The sequence below is a fragment of the Vipera berus genome (assembly GCF_964194415.1).
Source record: "Vipera berus genome assembly, chromosome: 1".
Classification (NCBI taxonomy): Eukaryota; Metazoa; Chordata; class Lepidosauria; order Squamata; family Viperidae; genus Vipera; species Vipera berus.
The window spans coordinates 270,187,097-270,212,543 of NC_138202.1; positions in this window are offsets into that span (position 1 = coordinate 270,187,097).

Below are 25,447 nucleotides of genomic sequence, written 5' to 3' on the forward strand. Positions count from 1 at the left end.
ATGAATTTGTAAGTACAGCAATGCTAAGAAATGATGTGTAAAATGATATAGAACCAGTCACTCTGAAAACAAAACAGTAGACTTCCTAGGGTTATCAATAGTTATTAAAATTACATTAAATGATAGCATTTAATACAATATATATATTAGTTATTTGTACAAATAGATCCATCTATAGCATTGTATAAAACTCAATAAGTTATTTAGAGTTCTCTAATTTATAATCTACTAATCATGACAAATACCATTTTCATTGGCTTAATGAAGCCTCAGTAACAAAACTTAGAATGAGGGAATATAGAAAATAAGGGAGAGAATGGAATATTAGCTTTTTAGAAGACATTTGAGTCTTATTGATGAGGCTGCTAACTGCTTCTTCAATATTAAGCTACTGCAAAAAGCATTTAACAAAGTCAGCATTTTATAACGTGGTGTTTCAGAGTGTCTGTGCTTTCCTGTTAAGATTCTATTGTCATTCTCCTTATGAAGATCACATTTTAAGTAATTAAGAATAAGCTTGTAATATTAATGTAACGCCATCTGACCTTGCTCACATTTATAAGAACAGTTTATGGAATAACTGAGAAGTTAGATCTTTCTAATATACTGTATTTCTTAATTCTGCTGTGGTATTTTAAAAATGTATTTACTGTCTTTTGTTCTCTTTATTGTTTTTATTATAATGTTTGATCTATTGCCTGTATCTGTGGTTTGATTCATTTTCTAATCAAAATAAAAGAAAAAGAAAAAACACTGCATGTCTTAGGTGTGGATTATGTTTCATTGTGGTTGAATGAGTAAATGTAATGTTATGAAAGAAAAGCTACACTTGAGGACTTCTAGTTTGATGTCATAGCAACATGGATGCAGAAATGCAGGGCTCTGCTTTCCACACCAGATTTTGCCCTGCATGGGGCCATAAAAGAGCCTAAAATCGCCCAGGAGAGGCAATGAAGAAGAGGTGCCTCATAGTTCACGGAGAGATGGAAGTTGATCCATTTGATCCAAGGAAAGTCCTCCTAACTGGCAGAGGAAAGGCCAGCTGCACTCCTGCACTCCTGTGGCCAGCCTCCAGCTACTGACAACCAAAGAAAGAAGCACTAATTAGCAGATCATAAAAAGCATGTTTGGAAGTGGGTGAGAATATTGATCCTTTATTTACTATTTTACAACTAGATTTCCTAGAAAAGGCTCCCAAGAAGCTAAAAACCTCTGAAAGCAAGAAGGAAGGGGATTGCAGTCCACCCTTCCAAAAGAATGGAAGCGGCATTTTATTATTTTTTTTCATGGGGGACGGAAACATTTAACACTCAAGTGAAACTAATATAAAGCTATAGTTTTGACAAATTTGAGAACTGAGAAAAATTTTAAGATTTTCTCTTTGAAAAAAATACTGGGGTGAAATAAAAGAAACCAGCCTTCTATTTTAAGAGTCAGAAAATGGATATTTATTGACATCTAGTGGTGGATTAAAGCATAGCACTACAACTGCAATAACTTATACAGACCTGGCAAGAACCTAGAAATAGATAACAACCTATTTTCTTCGTTGTTTGGTGACTTTCAACTCAACAGAGAACAGCTGGCTATAGAGAAAAATATTTTGGTATACTTACTACAGTGTAAGAACTTAATTGTTTTGAAACCCATTGACCTTCTTGGATTATAAACATATACTGAGCTCTGACTTTTAATCTTAAAAACTATTTGGAGTGAAAGAAAAATTTAACTTCTGGCTACATTTGTCTGAGGGACAGTTTTGGATTGCTCTTAGGCTGGTTGAACATTCTCAACACTTTGAACATTTTGAATTGTAAATTTTGGCTGATTGACAACTTTTGGATGTCAACTTTTACAGTGGTGGACTTATATCCTAGAACTTATTGGATTATAATGGCTCTATATAAAGACCAGAAGAACCAGATGAGACTTTGTTTTATGGACATTAAGATTGGTGGTATAAGACAAGATTGGTGGTATAAGACAAGACAAGTATGCGGGGATCACAACAGTTCTGATAGAATATCTGGAAGGGGAAATAAAATGGATCCTTTATATCTAGCCAAAAATGGTAGGAAAACATACAATACTCCCATCTCAAGCCTCCAGCCAGGTTTACCAGGGATTTGTAGGAATGACACCTCAAGAAGAAGTAAACATTTTTCAGAAGGAAATACATTCTATGATACAATTAATTCTGGAGACAATTATTTCACATAAAGAAGATGCAAGAAGAAATCATGATGAGATTAAAAACAACTTTGATAATATAAATGAGCAAATCTCTAACTTAAACTCATAACTAAAAAAGTTCCCAGAAAACAACTGCAAAGAATTAACAAACAAGGCAGAAAATAGAAGATGAGCCAGAGGAAATTGATCTAAAGACATAATTTGGGAAACATAATTTTGCACAAATAAAAATCTGTAAGACTTAGCTACAACAGTGGAAATGGAAAAGGCACCTTATTCTTTAGATTTTCAAAATATGCCTGAGGATAAATAAGACAATTTGAAAAAACAGACTATAAAGCTGTTAGGGGAAATGTCAGAAATTGGGAGACAAAAAATGAAAAGAGAAATTGAGGGAGAAGGAAAGTGGGAGTTGTTTAATGAATACAACTGGGTGGAATTTCCCCTCAAAAATACCCTACTTAAATTGTTTTTCCCATTCAAAGCAGTATTTACAAAAACAAAGGAAGAATTTGTTGGTGATTTAATTACTTTGGCCTGGAAAGCTAATTGGCAAAGAAAGCAAGCTAGAATTAGACTCAAAAAACAGAAGATCTGACATACTAGATGGAGTATTATATGAGCAAATATTTGCTTGAATATGGACAAAATAATAGATAACACATAGATATAAATAGAACTTTATAATAAAAAAAGATCTGGTTAATAACTAGAATAGCACTCTTTCTTTTGATATGGGAATTATAAAAACACTAGGATGGCTTGTATAAATGAAACATCTGGCTACACAAATGTAACTAACTTTGAGAAAATCATAACTGACAAAGATATTTTGAATACTGATGGGAAATTAAACTTAAGTAAGAACTTGATAAACAGGACATTGATTTAATAAGGAGATTTTAATTGCAAATACAATTTAAATATAAAGTGGTTAGAAAAGAGGTTATAAATTGATACTACTGTTATTTGTATAACACTAGATAAAAATGAAAGGGGCACGGTGGCTCACTGGGTTAGGATGCTGAGCTTGTTGATCAGAAGGTCGGCAGTTTGGCAGGTCGAATCCCGAGTGCCGCATAACAGAGTGAGCGCCTGTTACTTGTCCCAGCTTCTGCCAACCTAGCAGTTCAAAAGCACGTAAAAAGGCAAGTAGAAAAATAGGGACCACTACGGTGGGAAGGTAACAGCGTTCCATGCACCTTTGGCAGCCACATGACCATGGAGACATCCTCGGACAAGCGCTGGCTCTTCGGCTTTGAAATGGAGATGAGCACCGGCCCCTAGAGTTGGAAACGACTAGCACGCATGTGCGGGGGAACCTTTACCTTTACCTTTTAGATAAAAATGAAGAGGATGTGTATATCTAATTTTGTATATATTAATAGTAGTAAGAATTGTATTGGTTTAATGCTGAGAAAATGAAAACATCAGGGGGAAAAAAACCACTGGATTGTGCAGCATTGAATAGATTTATAGTAAAGTTAAGATGCAACATTGAGTAACAAACGTACCCTGACATCATGTTTGTTTACTAACCATTTATGATTTGTAATAATAGAAAATCAATAAAACACTTATTAAAAAGAAAGAAAAGCTACACTTGGCCAGGGATGGGATACCAAGTTCTTGTCCCATCTATTCTAGAACTCTGCCATTATACTTTTAATAAGATTTTGCATCGTAAGAGAGGACTTTTTTGTGTTCCAAGTAATTGAATATTCAAGTTCCATGTTCTAGGATAGAATTGCAGAGTGTTCTCTATATCTCAAGAGTTTCATAGGATGTTAATAAATCCATTGATTCTTATTGTCTTGAGATAGATAGAATGTGCAAAGAAACTATTGTGCAGATCATTTGATTCTAGATATTTTTTTACAAAATGGAATTATTTATATAATAATGGTTCTCAGGCTGATATGAACAATATACCAGTAAGTTTTACCTACTTTATATTTTGATTAGACTATGTTATCTTTGAATTCTCAGTGGATAATTATTCATTTGAACTAATTCATAAGCTTTCATAAAATTAGGAGAACCTTTATCAGGTCATATAAATAAAGTATCCATTTGTCCATTCTTGTGTAATTTCCTAAGATGTGCATTCTAATTAAATTGGCTTTCATCAAATAAGATTTTAAAAAAATCAGGTTTCCCGTGCATGACTTGAGTTCTTTATTAGATAATTCTGCAACAATTGTTCTGTCAATGCATGTGTTTATTTAAAATATTTCTATTCCACTTCTCATTAAAAGACATCTTTAAATTGTTTAAAATTAAAAAAAATAAAAATTATAACTTAAAAGAATCAAAATGTATCATGACATTTTACACAATGCAACCAACTAAATAAATCCAAATTATTAAAGCAGAAACAAAAAACAAAGGCAGTAATTAAAAAAAAACTTCTGAAAATTACAGCAGCATTACCACATTAGTAAAAGGTCAATGGAAACAAAAATAAATCTTTGCTTTGCACTGAAAAAACAATACAGATAGTGCCAGACTACCTTACTGGGGAAAGTCTTCTAAAAACAGGGTCTACCATGAAAAACATGAATCTTGAGTAATGATTCACCACATCACAGCACGAGGGAGCACCTAGAGCAAGCCCTCCAAAGATAATGTTTTAGTACAAATAGAAAAACAGAGGAAGAGGTGTTCCTTCAAACTTTTGGTCCCAAGCTATAAAACCTTGCAACTTAAAACCGGAACCTTGAACTAAAGCCAGAAAGGTGCCAGAAGCAATAACAATCATAAAGAATTGTTGTGATATGTTCATATTTCCCAGTTTCAGTCGGCATTTTTGCTGTAGCATTTGAAGTTTCTGTAGTGCCTTTTAGACTCACTGCATGGATTTCTATAACAAGGTTCTTTCTATCTAAGTAGGGCCAGAGCTGGTACAGCAGCCTGAATTGATGAAAGTTGCTTTACACATTAAGATATATTTTGTACCTCTGTCAAAGTACTCCCAAGTTTTGATCTTGCTCCTTTAGAGAGGCAAAAAATTCATTTATAACAGGTTAAACTCTGTCAACTCAAACCATCAAGCAAAGGTGCCTCTGCTGCATTTGGGGACTGAGCTGCAGTTTGTTCACCCTCATCCTGTCCTTTATCACAGCCAGGCACTGAATCATCAATTCCATTGTGTCCTCAATGAAAGGGATATTTAACTGTATCTTCAGGATGCTGATCACATTCACTCTGTAAATATTGAACATGATGACTGATAAAATGGAAACTCAGAGTCATATAATGTAAATTTTCAAAGGATCTTTGGAGATCAATCACTAGTCTAGCGCAGGAATCCAGGCTTTATTTAAATATCTCCAGCAAAGGAGGTCCCTTCTCCACCTGACGTCATGCGAAGTATCGGAGCTTTTTCTCCATTGCCAGCAATGGGGTGGACACGGTTTCCTGATGATGTGTCCGGCCTGTGGGGCAGCAGTTTGACACCCCTGTTCTAAGGCATTCCATCCCCTTATTGAAAAATTTCCAAAGTTCCCATTCCTTTTATCTTTTTTTTTTAGCATCTCTTCCCTATTGGCAGGGATGAACAGCACCTACACACCTACATACCTACAGACTCACACACACCATTTCTTCTTCAACTTTCTGAGAAATGAAGCACAACATAAGCACACAGTCTTGACCAAACTGATTTATCAGATGCCCAGGTAATTTAAGTCTCCTTTTTTTATTATGAATAAATGACTTGACCTTGCACTGAGGCAAATCACCCCAAAGATTTTCCTCCCTGAAAGTTCTGTGTTTTGGAGCAAATTATCCAAATCTTTTGCTTGATTTTAGTATGCCTCTACAATAAAGTCATTTTTCCCCCTTTTCCATATATTTTTACACGAAGACTCTCAACTGGACTTCGTGCTAAAATCCCTGGATCTCAATATAATGGTTGACCTTCTTCATATATTAAACCACTCTTCCATCTTTTTTTTTTTTTTGGTGAATAAGTTATACGTTTCTTGGGTCTGATTTAGGAAATCCTCATCTTCCCCAATAAGCTGATGAAATGGATACTTTTTCCTCTAGTTCTTTCACCGTTTTTCCCTAAAGACCAGTCATCTTGCCCTTGAACTATGTGTAGATGTTGTCAACTTCAGGAAGAAAAATAAATTTTGCACATCCCCTGCAGGTCATTGGAGTAAACTGTCATGTCAGTTGTCATGTCAGCCATGAAATCCTGATAATTAACCCATACTAAAGCAATACCAGCATGAACATTGAAGAGCAAAGCAAAGTAAAATAAGTTCAGGACAAAAAAAAAGTTATCCCAATCCATCTTCAGTCTTACTGACTCGTAGTTTTATGAGCATTAGAAATAAAATATATGAAGTGCATTAGAAATAAGATGTAAGAATTGGAAACATTTTGAGGAGATAATAGAAGTTGAAGAACAAAAAATCCAGACATCTTGGGGTTTCCTTGCACTTTACCTTCATGTAAAGTACCTACTGTTATTGTTCATATGCAGAGAAACAATTTTTGAGAGTAACTTTATAATTAGACCTAATAGGATACAACATCATTCCCTTTGTAAATGAAGAGACTTGTAAGATTTAATTGCTCAATAATGATCTTTAAAGAAGCTTCTGATCTCAGGCCCCAGAGACCATAATTCAATGTGGACTCTTTGAGTTTCTCTTCATCATAGACATCAGAGCCAAATAGATTTTCATCTGTGAGGCATGAAACAACCCTATCCATGTTTTTTTTAAAAAAAACAAAGAACACTGCAAAGATATAACTTACTGAAAAATATTGATAGGTCATCCGATTTTATGTTTTTCACTGAAAGAGAGTGTTTTGTTTAGTGATCTCTGATAACCAGTGTTTAAAAAATACAAATTATTTAGGGGAAATCTAACATGTAGAAATTGAATTTGATGTTAAATAATTAATATAAGCAAATGAAGTCTAAATTATTAAACAGGATGTATCTGTCAATCTTGGAAATAAATTGGGCAAATCTGAAAACATGGGGGTGTTTTTCCCTTAAAATAGAGAGCTTGTTTCATAAAATTGTTTGAGAATGAAAAACAACACACCTAGTAAAGATCACAGATAGTCTAGTGTCAGACAACTGCAGTCAAACTTTTAATGAGCCTGGAAATAGATAAAATATTACTATAGTCAAAAAGAGCTCCTATATGTATAAAACAATTATCTACCTAGTAAGTAAAAACATTTTAGACTGAAGACAGGGATAAAAAAAGCAAGATTAAACAAATGGAATGTAAGGGATTGAATGGATTTTATTAGCATTAGTCTGAAATAAAGAATGATGCTAAAAATAAAAATATAAAAACCCAAATGTAACTCTTTGTGAATTCTTTAAATATTGCTGCTATTACTTCATTTAGCACTTAGAAAAATAACAAGAACAGAAAACAATTCTAGAAATTGCTCCTGGAGTGTTTGTCCAATGTCCAACGAGCACTGGGGAAGTAACAGTGGAAAAGAGCTGATGTAGTTCCCATCTTCAAAAAAGGGAGGAAAATGGATCTAGGAAACTATAGACCTATCAGCCTGATCTCAATGCCTGGGAAGATTCTGGAAAAGATAAACAAACAATGAATTACCAAACATCTAGAGGGAAAGAAAGTCATTACCAAAAGCCAACATGGGTTTGTCAAAAACAGATCATGCCAGACAACTCTTATTGCATTCTTTGACCAAGTGACAAAATTAGTGGATCAGAGGAATGCTGTGGATATAATTTACTTGGACTTCAGTAAGGCATTTGATAAAGTAGATCACAACCTACTACTTGATAAGATAGAAAAATGTGAGTCAGACAGCATCACCACCAGATGGATTTGTAGCTGGCTGACAGGCCATACTCAGTGTGTGGTCCTCAATGGAACTGCATCTACATGGAGGGAAGTGTGTAGTGGGGTGCCACAGGGCTCTGTTCTAGGCCCAGTGCTCTTCAACATCTTCATCAATAATTTGGATGAGGGGATAGATGGGGAACTCATCAAATTTGCAGACAACATCAAGCTGGCAAGAATAACCAACACTCCAGAAGATAGGCTTAAGATACAGAAGGATCTTGATAGTCTTGAACATTGGGTGCTATCTAACAAAATGAAATTCAATGGTGAAAAAAGTAAGGCTCTACATTTAGGCAAGAAAAACCAAAACCATTAGTGTAGTATAATTCAGGGGTAGGCAACCTCGGCTCTTTTATGACTCATGGACTTCAACTCCCAGAATTCCTGAGTCAACATAGCTGACATAGCTGAGTCATAAAAGAGCCGAGGTTGCCTACCCCTGGTATAGTTGATACCTTGCTCAATAGTAGTAAATGTGAGAGGGATCTCAGAGTCCTAGTGGACAATCACTTAAATGTGGGCCAGCAGTGTGCTGCAGCTGCCAAAAAAGCCAACACAGTGCTAGGCTGTATTAACAGAGGGATAGAATCAAAATCACATGAAGTGTTGATACCACTTTCCAATGCCTTGGTAAAGCCACATGTGGAATACTGCATCCACTTTTGGTCACCACAATGTAAAAAAGATGTTGAGACTCTAGAAATAGTATAGAGAAGAGCAACAAAGATTATTAGGGGACTGGAGTCTAAAACATACTGTATAAAGAACAGTTGCTGGAATTGAGTATGCGTAGTTTAATGAAGAGAAGGGCGAGGGGTGACATGATAGCAGTGTTCCAATATCTCAGTGATTGCCACAAAGAAGAGGGAGTCAAGCTATTCTCCAAAGCACCTGAAGGCAAGACAAGAAGCAATGGATGGAAACTAACCAAAGAGAGAAGCAACCTAGAACTAAGGAGAAATTTTCTGACAGTTACAACAATTAATCAGTGGAACAACCTGCCTCCAGAAGCTGTGAATGCTCCAACACTGGAAGTTTTTAAGAAGAGACTGGACAGCCATTTGTCTGAAATGGTATAGGGTTTCCTGCCGAAGAAGGGGGTTGGACTAGATCAGGCATGTCAAACTCGCGACGTCACGTGACGTCGCACGACATATCAGAACTTTTTCCCATTGCTGAAAATGGGATGGGCTCTGTTTCTCCATGACGCTCCAGCCCATGGGCCAGCAGTTTGACACCCCTGCACTAGATGATCTCCAAGGTCCCTTCCAACATTAGCAGTAGTAGTAGTAACTCTAAAGTCTTATGATTGGAAAGACTTGGTACAATTATTTCCTGATAATAAGCTACAGCTATCTGCCATCAATTTACATTCTCTTTTCCTTTCCCATCTGTCTGGTATTTTCCATTTGCAGAAGCTGATCAAAATAAAATATTCCCCCTCTACCTAAAACTGAGGCCTATCAAGAAAGTTCATATCACACTGAACTTGAATATGTTCAAAATATTAAATTGCACCTTGAAAGTGTATTTTCCCCAAGGCACTTGCACTACCCTAATTATTTTTTTTATTACATCTACTTGAATTCCTGATACCATAACTGCATAGGGATATTTGGTCAAATAGAACACTATTTTTAATTCAGGAATGATCCAGTTGCTCTGTCTAGCTTCATCCAAATTATGTGTACTGGCAGATTACAATACTGTGCCCATTTTGCTTAAAAGATACCATGTTTATTAAAATGTATATATCATACTCAAACATGTTCAATGTGCCTCATTCAAGAATCAAGAACTACAGAAATCATATTCTGATTTACTTTGCACTGGCATAATTTATATTCCTTGCTATAAAGAAGAAACTCTCTTAAGTATCCCATATGATTTGAGGTAATGAAGCTATGCTTCTCAATCAAATTTCATTGAAAAAAGACCACACAAATAAATTTATCTTGTATTCAGCAATAAATGGAGGTATGTCAGTAACTGTATAATGGACAATATGTGTAGACAGTTCATAAGATTAACAATTTTATTAATGTCCTTTCCCATATTGAAAACCAAAATATAGCATAGATGATATAGACAACCAAAAGCACAATATTTTCTGCAGCACCATTAACATTAAAATAAAGCATAAATTTGGTGTGTGAAATTTTATTTTAAAAGAATAATGGAATATAATTTACAATATACCGTAGTTTCCAGCGTATAAGACTACTTTTTAACCCATGAAAATCTTCTCAAAAGTCAGGGGTCGTCTTATACGCCGGGTGCTGAAAATTTAGGGACAGGGCTGGCTGGAAAACCTGGAGCAGATCTCCCATTTAGTCTGCGCAGGGAAAGCGGGACCAATTGGAGAAGAAGCTGCAGTCTGTGATTTTTTACAGGCTGGGGTCTGGGCGTCTTTCTTTCTAAAGTTGAAGAGCAGCTGTAGTATATCCCAACTTGAAAGGCAGGTGAGGAAGGCAGCAGCCAGCTTAGCTCTAAGGACAAATTTGAGTCAGGAACTGGGCAGGCTGGCTGGAAAACCTGGAGCGGATCTCCCATTTGGTCTTTTTTTTTTAAATCCCATTTATATCCTGCCCTTCTCCGAAGACTCAGGGTGGCTTACAATTTAAAGCACAAATCAATGTGCTTAGCAATAGCCTTCATTCTGTGTATGTGCCTGTTTATTAGGGCTTTCACCCCCCCCCCCAAGCAGCATTATTACAAAGTCAGCTTATTGCCCCCAACAATCTGGGTCCTCATTTTACCTACCTTGGAAGGATGGAAAGCTGAGTCAACCTTGAGCCTGGTGGGATGAGAACCTGCACTAATTGCAGGCAGCTGGTGTTACTTAAGGCTCTGCGCAGGGAAAGCTTTAGAGTGAATTAGGAAAAGTGAAAAAGTGAATTAGGAAAATAGGGAACGGTTGCTGGAATTGGGTATGTGTAGTTTAACGAAGAGAAGGGTGAGGGGTGACATGATAGCAGTGACCCAATATCTCAGGGGCTACCACAAAGCAGAAAGCAGGACAAGAAGCAATGGATGGAAACTAGTCAAGGAGAGAAGCAACCTAGAACTAAGGAGAAACTTCCTGACAGTTAGAACAATTAACCAGTGGACCAACCTGCCTCCAGAAGTGGTGAATGCTCCAACACTGGAAGTTTTTAAGAAGAGACTGGACAGCCATTTGTCTGAAATGGTATAGGGTTTCCTGCCTGTGCAGGGGGTTGGACTAGATGACCTCCAAGGTCACCTCCAACTACTTCTTCTTCTTCTTCTTCTTCTTCTTCTTCTTCTTCTTATTATTATTATTATTATTATTATTATTATTATTATTATTATTATTATTATTATTATTATTATTATTATAGTTTAATCCACTTGCACTGTTTTATGTTTACATGTTTGATGACAAACAGCCTTATGTTTATAAGTGACAGTTTTCCTACTAAGCACCTGCATGTCATAAGCATTTGAATTAAAATTATCATATTAAAATCAAATCTGATGTTTTTTAATTTTTATTTGGTGTGCGTTGGAAGAGGGGTAGTCTTATACGGCGAGTATAGCCCAAACCTTATAATTTAACAGGAAATGTAGGGGGTCGTCTTATACGCCCAGTCGTCTTATACGCCGGAAAATACGGTAGGACATGGAAGATTTTGTAGATGAACATATAAACATTGATTTTAAAAAATGCCCAGTAGATGTGCTACAAGAAGTTTGTTACTACTTAGATTTCCACTTTATGAATAAAGTGAATTTTGGTTTTTCACTGTTTCCCCTTCCTCAATATTTGTCATTTTGGCTTTAGGGATTACCCTTTACCTTGCAAATAAAAGCTATAGCCTTGAGAAAAAATAAATAAATTTGTACCATTGTTGTCTACAGAGAAATGAACCAGCAGCTTTGAAATGTAATAACAAGAAAAATAAATGAATCTCACTCCAAAAGATACAAAAGCCCTTTGGCATGCTTCTGTTTTCAATACCAGATGGAATTATAGCTAGTATGAATATTTTTGTCTTCTGCAAAGCTAATGGGTGCTTTGGAAAACCTAACAGCTGAGGATTGTTTGAATCACAAAATAGAGGCGGAATGTCTTGACAAACCTTCCCAGTTCATGCAAACTTCCTATGTGCATTATAGAAATAGAAACCCAATAAATCCTATTGTTTGTGGTAAATTGATCTATATAATATTTCCTTTCTGTCATTTAAAAGAAACTCCTTGAGAAAGTTCACTTTTCTTACTTGAAGATGAACTAGATCAAACCATGTAGCAGTTTGGCCAAAATAACATCATGGTAAATCTTGCATCACAACATCAAAAGTATGTATATGCATGTGATGTTGTGTAACACATATAAAAGGGGCAAAGTTTGCTTTTTGATGCATCTATCATATGTCCACCATGCCCCCATGGATTCTGATGTAATAGCTGAATCTGAGCAGCCTAGAAATGCAAAATCCCGTTAAACAGTAATAAATATTACCTTCAGTATGATAACACAAGCCATTAAAAAAAATTGAAATTGAACAAAAACTTCCTCCCAGTACAGGTAGTCCTCAATTTACAACCATAAATTTAGTCACTGTTCAAAGTTACAACAGCACTGGACAAAAGTGATTTATGATTGCTACAGCATTCCCCTGGTCATGTGTTCAAAGTTTGGGTACTTGGCAACTGGCGTGTATTTATAACAATTGCATTGTCTCAGGGTCACATGATCACCATTTGTAAACTTCCCAGCAAGCAAATTCAAAATGGGAGACACCAGATTCAGTGGTGAGATTCAGCCAGTTCATACCACTTCAGCAGAACCGGTAGCTAATTTTTTTGCTGCCCAGGCCCTGAATGGACTTCTGGAAGTGGCATCCACACAAAGAACTGGTTATTCACATATTTGAATCCCACGACTGGCCAGATTCACTAAATGACTGCAGGATTCCATTAGTAACTGCAGTGATTCACTTAACTCTGGTCATAAAATGGGGCAAAAATCATTTAATAACTCCCTTCCTTAGCAACGGGATTTGAGGGTTCAATTGCAACTGGAAGTCAAGGACTACCTGTATTTGATTTGTGGTCCCTTTGGTGGATTTACAAAAGGATTGGATGACAGGAATATAACACTCTTTGATAGGATGTAACTCTCATCATTCCTGTTCTCCTTGTTGAAAAAAGAGTTATAAAAACTCCAGCTGCCTTTGGATCGATATTGTCTGGATGCCTCAGAGCTGGTTGTGTTTACTTGTTTGCTTGTTTTTTTGTTTTTTGCCATCTTATCTTATTCTTCAGTTTTGTATCCCCTGAAGTTCAATTGATTCTAGCAAGAATACAGCTAAAACGGGCATGGCCCAAAATGTCTGCATACTTTAATAAAAATATCTGCAGTCTACAAAGGTTATAAAAAAAATCACCTTTAGGAGCATGCATGGCTGCAAGAACTACAAATAAGTTATGATAATATGAATCCTGCAGTTTCAGCTGAGAATTTACAATTGTTTGGGCTTCTAAAGCAAGGGTCTTCAAACTTGCCCCTTTTATGACTTGTGGACTTCAACTTCCAGAATTCCTCACCCAGGCATGCTGGCTGAGGAATTCTGGGACTTGAAGTCCACAAGTCATAAAACAGGGGTCTTCAAACCTGGGCCTTTTATGACTTGCACACTTCAACTATCAGAATTCCTCAAACATTGTGCCTGGCTGAGGAATTCTGGGACTTGAAGTCCACAAGTCATAAAAGGACCAGGTTTGAAGACCCCTGTTCTAAAGGATGATTAGTGATAGGAAAAAAATCCCAGTCTCCTTGTGAACTCCAATCAAGTGGCTGACAAAGAAGCAACTCTCTGTTACTGCAAGTACTGCATGGAATTATAGTAACTGTCACATTTAAGTCTAACTAAACCACTTGTGTATTTTGAGCAGAACACTCCCTCATTTTTCTTTTTGTCTAGGATTTCAGTTTTAAAAAATCAACTTGATATACAGTAACATAAAATATAAACATTACTTTTAAAAATCACAAGGATCCTATATCAGTGGAAACTTTACATTTGAAAATTTCAGAATTCATCAGTGGAAAAAAATGGTAGTCCTAAAAGTTTCCCCACAACTAGAAAAATCTTCTGAAAGTTATCATTTTGCTCTACAAACTCAAGAGCTGCTCCATTTGAAAACTGATTGGGGGCAACAAGGGACAATAGACAGAATTGAGAAATTAAACCACAGATGTGTTCTAATTGGAAGGGACTTCTTATATCCAGGTAATGAGTTCCCTGGGGAAATCTTCTTTAAAATGACAGTGTATACATTTGGAGGGCTAGACATGGATTTTACACAGAGCTTTCAGGAGTCTATTGATAGTTTATCCTTCTGTACGTTTATCTTAACTGTTTATCTTGTGGTAGATGGCATATAAAACTAAATATATCCCATGGTCTCATTAGCATTTATGTCCTCAGCAGCCATATAAAAATGGCAGTCATTAATAGGTACACTAAGAGCCCAGCCTATAGCAATTTCTTCCATTATCTCACAGTTCTACACATAGATATTCAGAAACATAGAGAGGAATCTAAATGTTTTACATTAAATAGATCACTATCTTTTAACATGTTAACTGGGGTTTCTCAAGGGTTTCCACGACATTTATCAGGTGTTCCTCAGAGAGTAACTAAAGAATGACAAGAGAATCTCAAGACAGAGTGTTCAAAGGAAATAGCCTTGTAAGGCTGAAGGTTCATTCTCCATGCTTGTGGGTTGGTTTCTGAATGTTTCGTGACCAGTCTAGGTAACATCTTCCACAGAGTTTAGGGGACATCAGTGTCAGTGTTCTGTTTATAAGGGCTTCAGGCAATGGTGGGATTCAAATATGTGAATAACTAGTTCTCTGTGTGGATGCCACTTCCAGAAATCCATTCTGGACTTGGGCAACAAAAAATTAGCTACCGGTTCTGCCAAAGTGGTGCGAACTGACTGAATCCCACCACTGGTTTCAGGTGTGGGTGTGTCAAGTGAGGATCTTGTGATGGGTTAGGTGTGAGTCATCAGTGAGAGGCTTGTGATGGGTTTTGAAATAGGGAGGTTACCTCTACCCACACCAACACAAAACAACACCAGTTCGATGGGAGCAACACTAAAATTATCAGCCACACTACCACCCACCATGCTCATATGTTCATCGAAGGCTGGTACTCCACAAGCAATTCCATCAACAGACACATCAACCTACAACCAGCCTATGTATACCTCAGAGTCCAAATCAACTGCACAGCCAGCCAGAGACAGCACCAACCCTCAACCAACTGAAACAAGCCCCCCTCCCCTTACCCCCAGCAGTTCACCTCCCAATGACCCTGACCTGATGTAACCTCCCTATCTCAAGAATCATCACAACCTCTCACTGATGACCCATACCTGACCCATCACAAGACCTCACTTGACACCTGAAGCCATTATAAACAGAACACTGACACTGACATCCCCTAAACTCTGCTGAAGACGTTACCTAGCCTGGTAACAAAACATTTGAAAACCAACCCACAAGCTCAGAGAACGAAACTTCACGCTCATACTACACCTGAGCTACAGATATTTGCCACTATTGCAAATAGTCTTGTGTCAGAATACATGTCCACCTAATTCAGCATTCTTTGTTCTGATTGTCAGATCTCAGGCAGATTTTTTGCATCCCTTGCTATCTATTTTTTTTTAATTCAAAATGCCAAGGATTGAACCTGTGACCTTTTGCATATAAAACAGGTACTCTGTTTCTGGTCTAAATTCCTTTACTCTATTGTATCCCTTGTTCATCACTATTGATCTTCTATTGCAGTGTAAATTTATAAAAGAATGCTGGATGTATCCTACTGAACAATTCATAATGTCTACGAGGTGATGGTAGATCATAAATAGTCAGACTATCAATGAAGAGAGAAGAGGGATCCTCAATCTGGGGGAGAATGATACTCATGTTGAAAGTATGTTTTGATCTGTCTCTCAAAGCAGGTTGTTGTAATGGCCACAGACACTCGCTAAAGGCCCTTTTGAAAAACAGATTGGGTAACCTTCTCCTTCCCATGTTCTTTTTATGTACATGAAACACTTTGATGAACACTTCATTGAATTGGCATGCAGGTTCTGAGGTTTTGCTTAGTAAAAAAATACAGGAAACCAGAAGTTGCCTTCAAGCTTTACATTTTTATTCAGCTGAACAAAGATGGGTTCCTCTAAAAGAGAGCAGCAGCAACTGAAAAGACATTCTTGTATTTATTCTTTCTGGTTACATAAGCAAGCCATCCAGCAAAGCTGACACACATACGATAAAATTTTCACCCAGTATGTCTGGCATACTGTTGTTAAGAGAGCAGAAGTAACTAAACATGTTCCCTTTTGGGTGATTCTTTAAATATATCATATGTTCTCGAGTGGGTTAGGACATTGGATGTTTTCCTTATTGGCCTTTCATGACCCTGAATCCAGGACTTTGCAGCTGCCCAAAGACAGCAGGGCCAGCTGAACATTCACAATTGATATTTCCTATACTGTCCCCTAATTCCTGGTCAACAGAATCTAAGATCAAACTCACAAATCAAATATCCAGCTGCAAGGCAAAGATGGGAAGTCTGTAATTCCAAAATACATATATACTTTTTTTTAAAAAAAGAAACCATTTATTTACTGTAAAATATATAAAATACCCATTTTACAATACAGTGAGTCTGGGTACCATGCATGGACTGTGGTGATAACACAGGCCTGTGTCTACAATCACTGTAGCATCCATGAGCCCTTGCTCAGACTCAGCCTAAGAACATGACTTTATTCTGCCTAGAGCAGGGGTGTCAAACTGTCGGCCTGCGTGCCGGATGCATCATGGTGAAACCGCACCCACCCCATTCCCGGCAATGGAGAAAAAGTCATGGCACGTTGTGACACGTCTTATTACTTTGCAAGTTTGACACCCCTGGCCTAGAGTTTATTCTGTGTCAGTTTCCAAATCTTTTGCCACATATAGTCATTCCTAGAAAAATAAATTAATAAACAAATGGGACCGAAAACTAGACCCAGGATGTCTCTTAGATACCTAGCTGTCATTTAAGAAACAAAATATGTGAGTTACGGAAATGATGCCATTCTACCTGCTTTGCATATCCAATGATTGTCAGCCCTGTTTATTTAGCATATGGCTGGTCACACACAGAATTAAAAGCACTTCATATTTACAAGTTAGAACAGTTAAAACAATTTTTTTTTAAAAGAAGCAATTATAAAACCTAACAGGAAAACAGAAATAACATTTCAGAGTTTAATGTCGAGTTTGGAGATCCAGTCAGCAGCTGCCGTTGTTACGCAGAGGAAGTCCTTAAAATCTCCTGGGTATCTTCTATTAGTGCATTCCCTCACTATATGTTGGATAGTCTGTCAGGGAGCCCCGCAATCACATTGTGCTGAAGGTGTCTTTCCCCATTTATACAGAGAATCGGCACACACCCCATGAGTCGTTCTAATTCTATTGTATCTCACCCATATGTGTCAGGGTAGATTAAATCCTGGAGGTATACTATTAGGATTAATATGCTCAGAAATATCTTGGGAGGTATAGCTACTCCATGCTGCCATCCACTTTTGTATAGTGCTCTGATGTTCGGCCAGCAGCTTAAGCGTTGTGAGGAGTGGTGGATTTCTTGACTTTAATCGACATTTTAAGAGATCAGAGGTATAGGCATGAATGGGTAGAGAGGAGTTTAGCAGGATCTTACTTACTATACGATGAGAGCTTCTTGTCGTCGTAAGTGCGGGGGAAGTATGTGGCTAAGAACTGGTAGCCAGTGAATAGGTGTAGATGTTATGCACCCAGTAATTAATCTCATCGTATGGTTGAGTTGAACATCAACAAGTCTTGTATGTGAGCTGTTTATCCATACAGGTGCGCAGTATTCCGCTACAGAGTAGCAAAGCCCAAGGGCTGCGCCCTGTGTGAACTGCCTTCTAGTATATTTCTTATAGTGCCCTCATGATTTTGAAAGTCAGCCAGGACTGATTTTTTTCATGCACCAATCTAATTTGCAAAGCATCCACTGTGTTTTGAAGATCCACACAGCCCATACCTGAACCTATTTTAAAAGTGATGACACGGATTTCATGAATAATGGGTTATTTATTTTCAATTTTTCTTATTTATATATTCAGGCAGTTTATTAATACTTTCGGCCAATTCTACATTTCATATGATATATCTGATTTCTTTATCCTAGAGATTATCATGGGGCCCCACTGGCTCAGGTTGTGAATGGGTGCTGATAGCTGATGCTGCTGAAGATGGTCACAAGATCTGAGAGTTTAAGGAACCTAAGAGAGGACTTTACAGTTTGTCTCTACTTTCTCATACATACAGCACAGAATTATACCTGATTGTGATTTTTTTCTGAGCTTTTTCAAGAAAGCGTAAGATGCTAACTAAAAAAAAATCCATCAGTCCCTAAATGTCTAATACAATGTGGTATAAGTAACATAGAGTAGACTCTAAATTATTTCAAACCACTCAACACCATGCAAAACTGCCCCAGATGAATAAAATATGATCAATTTGTGTCCCCAGGAAGATATTAACATGTCAGCTGGTAGAATCTATGGGTTCAATTATTTATTGAGTCAGACTAATTGCAAATTGCTTATTGATACTACCATACTAATACTTATTAATATAATTGATCTGAATCCCTTTAGTAAAATAGAGTAACAAAATGTTAGAAGGAATGCTAGAAGAGCTACATTTTTTTTATCACATTGAAGAGTACATATTTGGGGAATAGTATCAGAATTGTCAGGAATAAGCCTGCTGAATAAGCTAACCATACTTGTTAAATTGTGTAACAAATCTCTAATACCAGCCTCTGTGATGAATAGAGATCTGTCACTGTAAACGCATAAAAGAGTTTAACTAGAAGCTGCCTGTGTCATTACTCACAGATTAAGTTATTATGCTAAAACTCACTTCTCAACATGCTGTCTGCTTGCCTCTTCAATCTAATGATTATTTCTCTCAACTTCTTGAAGAAATTATTGGAAAATTGCTTTTAACCCAGGAGAAATTTATTGGCATGGTTCCTTTCTCCAAGAAGCAAAACAGAAATAGGTGGGAAACTAGGGGAAGGCTATTGTGCCATTTGCTGATGCACATAATGTGTGTTAAATGTAGTCACACTTGTCCTTCCCCAAATTCTGGACATTCATAGTCTCCTGTCCCTCCCACCAATATTCCACCAAATCCAATCAGCTTCACAATTGCTTTATGTCAAAAATGAGCATCTTCTCAGTATGAGATTACATTGTTATTATCATCTGAGAAGATGCTGCATACAAATCTCATTCAATTATGCCAATATTTTTTTTAAAAAATATTTTTTTAAAAAAGCACAGAAATCCATATAGCTAAGGATGAAATTTGGCAAGGATTTTCCATACAGAAAGAGGAATTTATCAGAAGGTTCAATTTATTTCTGTGATGAGCTACATAAGCCACAGTCATGTGTACATCTTACATCAAGGGCAAAGAAGACACATGTGGCATTTGAACTTTCTAAAACAAAGCTCTTCTTTCAACATGTGCCAAAGCTAATTCAATTTGCCTCATATCTACTATGGTGTTCAGTAGGACCAATTTATGGTTCTATTAGATTTTGAGTTCAAGGTGGCATACAAAGCACTTCCTTCTCTTGTTTTTCCCCACAACAAACCTGTAGAGCAGGATGAACCAGAAAGATTTGGGCTGTACTCCACCTTCAGCCATAAAAGCTCACTAGAAGCCTTTTGGCTACAGTCTCCCAGTGAATTTCCTTAGCTAAATTGGTACTAGAACCAAAGTCTCCTGCTGTGAGTCAAATGCTCTAATCTAGTAGTTTTCTCAACCTTTTCTTCACCACAGACTCCCTATAAATACCTTTTGTGGCCACAGACCAGGCCACAGACCCCCAAGTCTTAACCTAAGATTTAAATCATAACATTTCTTCAAGTCTTCATGGACCCCCTGGGTTGACATGAGAATCACTGCTCTAATCACTATGTCTCACAGGGTCTTATCTTTTCAGATTAGGTCTCACTAGGTCTCTTCTTTCCAGGTTAGGAAATACATATATATATGTTAAGTATTTGTCAAGTCTTTTTGAATACCTTGCTAGTTAAATCTTCTTGCCTGTTTCGGATTGTTTCAGCCCAGGTTCGAATCTCAGATAAAGGGTATGACTGACTGATGAGAACAAAATAAGTTCGAAATGGCCATATCAGCCTCCCAAATTCTTTATTAACAATTTGAATAATTTACACAAATAATGAACTGTCGTAAGTTGTGACTATACCCTGCGGATACCCTTGGGCTAGGCTGAAACAGGAAAGAAGATTTAACTAGCAAGGTATTCAAAAAGACTTGACAAATACTTAACACATATATCTCCCTTGCTTCCTAGCTAATAAAGAGAGAAAGAGCCTGTGGCCTAGGGGTTAAAACAACTGCCTAATATATAATTAGCCCAGGTTCGAATCTATATATACTGTGTGTGTGTGTGTGTATGTATATATATAATACATTTTTTTTAAAAAAATGCCTTAATTTTGGCCCCTACTTTCAATTTCCTAAAATAGTCTACTGCTTTAATATAAAGCGAAAAGCTATAGTATCATGTAAACTGTTACAAAAATGCTAGGAATTTCCAATGCATCATAGTCGCTTGGACTATATACAGTGTTTATCTTTGCTTCCTTCACCTCTTTCAAAAATAAAAATAAAACATTGCTCAAGGGAAAGAGCACTTTTTATACAAACATTCAAAGATATTTCGAAGGCTAAAGTTTGCCTTTTGAAGTTGCTCTGTACAAATTGAGAGTTTTTGCTTAGGGCAGCCTTCCCAAGCTTCTGCCTTCCTGATATAAATGCTTATAACACCAACATTCTTCAAAGGCGATATAATTCAGCAGTACTGTGGACCCAACTCTGCATCACTTCTAATATGGGTAATCATGTCTTTGGAGTTGGTATATGGAGGATATCAGATTCAAAGGCTAACCTGGAGCATTGAGACAGAAATCAATTTCCATTCTGAAGAAGATTATTGCCTGTTCTATGTTTATAAATAGAAGATTTCTCCTATTACCATTGAGGTTTACTTCCTTGTTACAAAAGGTGATCTACAATCTTACTACAAGCTTCGTTTTGTCAGGCTTTCAAAACAAAACATCAGTCCTAGAATAATTAATACAATATAGTGGTCTCAGAAATTAAGGCTTTGAAGATATGTTAATAACCTTGAATATAATTTAAAAATAATGCTACTATCCTGAAATGCCTCCCTTCCCCCAAAAAGGACTGAGCCAGGGGTAGACAACCTTGGGTCTTTTATGACTCGTGGACTTCAACTCCTGCTCAGGAATTCTGGGAGTTGAAGTCCACGAGTCATAAAAGAGCCAAGATTGCCAATCCCTGGACTGGGCCAACACAGGTTCATAGGCATGAAGCTATGCTGGATGCTGCCCCCCTCACACATGCACAAACATTTTTCTTCATTTTACTTCTAATATTGTAGGAGAACCTTGCTTTCTTTCTCCCCCACTTTAGGGATTATGTAGTGTCACACAATGGCAGGCACTGCAGGTCTACTGGAAAGTTGCTCTAAATTGACCTTGTGCCTTTTGGAGAAAGATGTGTGACCTCTCCACCGTCTGCTCTCCAACCACCGACTTAGAATCCTGAGATTTCCAAAATCCATACATCTGCATGATGCTTCTCACAGCTTTCAATGTATAATTTCAGTGTTTTTGAAGAAAAACAAATCTTGGCTCTCAAACAGCACAAAAAAATGCTACTAAAACTGACAAACAGGCATAAGTAACAAGTAACACAGTCACCAAAATGATTCACTGGAACATCCACAAAAATGATCATGCTCCAGAAATGAAAAATTGGTGGGAGAATAGAGTTGAAAAAGTAGTTGAAAAAGAACAGGTTAAAATATTTTAGGATTTCCAGATACAAACTGGTAAACTCTAAGCTCATAACACACTAGATTTAATTGTATTTGAAATGAGAGAACGTGTGGATAACTGATGGAGCAATACCAGGGGATAATAGAATAGAAGACAAAAACTTGGAGAAGATCACATTGTAACAAGACCTGAACATTGAAGCTCAAAGATTATGGCACCAACTGGCTATGGTGGTTTCATTTGTTATTGACACATTGGGTGCCATACCAAAAACTCTTGGATTACACTTTGAAAATCTGCATATTGACAAAATTTCCATCTGTCAATTACAAATGGCCACACAGTTTGAATTCGTCCATATACTACACCAATACAAACAACACCCTAGTTCTTGGAAAGAACTCAATGCATATGAAAGCCAACATTAGCTAAAGAACTGGCAACTGTGACTTCACTTGCAGTGTATTTAATAACAGTAATAATAACGATAATAAAATCATTGTAAATTACAAAAGGCAACTTTACTCGGAACAGCTTACATCCTGTAAATATACCTTTTACACCACAAAAGAACAATATCTGTCTTTTCCAGGTCCTTGGGAAGGATTTGATAGGTGGATAAAAATGCCAAATCCAAATGTTCAAACATCTAACCAACTGTGCAATATACCATAATAATAATTTAAATTATTAGTCAGTAACCTGAATGCCATAAACATGTCATTTGACTTCAGGGATGATGGGAGTTAACCCCAAAGATGCTTTTTTACAAAGCAACTGAACTTTCCAGTTTTTCCTTTGAAGACATTTCACTTCTCATCCAGGAAGCTTCTTCAGCTGTGACTGGATGGTGGGGAATGGAAGGATTAATTCTCCATGCAGAGAGCTGGTCATTTGCGTTGTTTTAGAGCACAGATGTCAAACTCAATTGCAATACATCATGTATCATGATGTATGGTAACTTTTTTGCCTTTGCAGAGACAGAGTGGTTGTGGCCTGCATATAATGAATTCAGCTCACAAGCCGCCAGTTTGACACCCCTGTTTTAGAGAATTGCTGAGACCACTTGGAGGTTTAACTGGGTCACCTGAGTAGTGCAAATGGGTGTGGAACCTTTTTGATCAGCTGTATTCAAGGACTATAAATCCAGCCAGAGCTGAAGAATCTTCTTGCATGAGAAATGAAACATCTTCAAAGGAAAAACAAGGAAGTCCAGTTGCCTCATGAAAAAGTACCTTTGGGATAACTATGATCCGGATGACTGAGAATCTCTGTAGACAGATGGGAGTTAGTTAACATGGAGGAGGAGGAAGAGGGAGGGGGAGAGGGAAGGGCAAGGGGAAGAAGGGAAAGAGGAACAGTTGAAAAGTGCAAATAGATAACTGACACATGAGATAGATAGATAGAGAGAGAGAGAGAGAGAGAGAGAGAGAGAGAGAGAGAGAGAGAGAGAGAGAGAGAGAGAGAGAGAGAGAGAGAGAGAGAGAGAGAGAGAGAGAGAGAGAGAGAGAGAGAGAGAGAGAGAGAGAGAGAGAGAGAGAGAGAGAGAGAGAGAGAGAGAGCTTCCTGAATTTAAGAACAGAGGACTTGTTATATGATTAATGTCAGCAGTGAATGTTAGCAGCAGATATTGTCATGGCCTTGTCTTTGCTAAATAGAGTATATATTATATATGTAGAAATTGTATTTTTAAGTAGCTGAGACTTATCCTTAATCTTCACATTCTTCTGCAATTTCACCAACTGACTAACCTCTCTGAGTTGTTTTGATCTTAGCATCTAACCTGATTTTTCAGGAGGAAGGTGTGCAGTGAAGCATTTCTAAGATTACGGTGGCTGTAGCATTTAGCAGTTCATGGGTTTCAGTTATGTAGTAGGCGTTAGTAGAGATTGTCATGATTGTACATTTTTGTCTGAGCAGTCCAAATGACCTCTAAACCTACCACAGGTTTATGATGTGACTGCATTTTTTGAGGATGAATATCCTCCCACCAGTAGGTATTCCTAAACAGTTTGGCTTCTATTGGATCTTTTTACTCAGAACAACAGCCAAAATAACTTCCTGCTTTTGTTAGTATAGAAACAGCTTGGCTGATCTTTAGCCCCCTTTTATTTTCCATCTGCCAAGGGAATCTGTGCATATCATCATGGATGGAAAAATTTGTGTACTTTACCAGCTGGATCTACATTTCCCAAACAGGCACCAATGAAAATCTTCCCAGGGGAAAAAAGGGAAAAAATCCTGGTAGAATCAAACCCCCTTTCAGTACCCCAGAGAACCCACTTTGCATCTCAACCCATTGCTCCTAGGTTCCTTGTATGATGCAGGGATCACTTAAGACCCTGATACATTTTTTTTATTATTTTCCCCACTTTTTTCTCCTTTTCTGGATTTTAACTGCTGCGTTGATAAAGAAGTCTTAGAACTTGGAAGTTTGCAACTATTTCATAATCCCTCAGTTAATTTAATCAAGATACTACCTCTGTACAGCTTTTGAAGTATTCCTTCTCATGATCAACATGGCTACATTTCCTGCCAAGAGATAGCAGATCAACTCGGACATGTATATGGATCCATGAAGTTCCCCCTTTCTGTCATAATGCCTGCCCTCTGGAATAGCATCCCACTGGAGATCTAGAATCCTCACACCTTCAGTTTTTCAAAAGTTTTTAAAGACCTAGCTTTGCTTCCAGGCTTGTTTGCCAAGCCCTTGATTATTGTTTTATCAGGTTTTTTGTGTGTTCTCTCTCTCTCTCTCTCTCTCTCTCTCTCTCTCTCTCTCTCTCTCTCTCCTTTATTGGTTCTTCTTCTTGCCTATAAGCCTCCCAGAGTCAACTAGAAATTAGGCAGCTACCAAATCTAATACAATACATAGATAAATAAAACATCACATTACAACCAAGAAGATACAGACATGACTGGCTTTGGGCCAGTTTGCCTGGAATGGTATAGGGTTTCCTGCCTGAGCAGGGGGTTGGACTAGATGACCTCCAAGGTCCCTTCCAACTTCTTCTTCTTCTTCTTCTTCTTCTTCTTCTTCTTCTTCTTCTTCTTCTTCTTCTTCTTCTTCTTCTTCTTCTTCTTCTTCTTCTTCTTCTTCTTCTTCTTCTTCTTCTTCTTATTATTATTATTATTATTATTATTATTATTATTATTATTATTATTCTTATTCTTATTATTATTATTATTATTATTATTATTTCCCAAAATGAATATGATTTGACCCTGTAGACTTTAATTTAGGAAGGACATACTTGGGAAGATTTGTCTAATATTCTAGAGAATCAAACTAGATTCACTGCTCTCCATATTCTCCATAATATGAGGAACAAATCAGGAGAATCCCCAGAGTAGCTCCCAATTATTTCTGGGTGAGTATTCAGAGTTAATAGTGGAAGATCTCTAGATACAGGGAGCCCTAA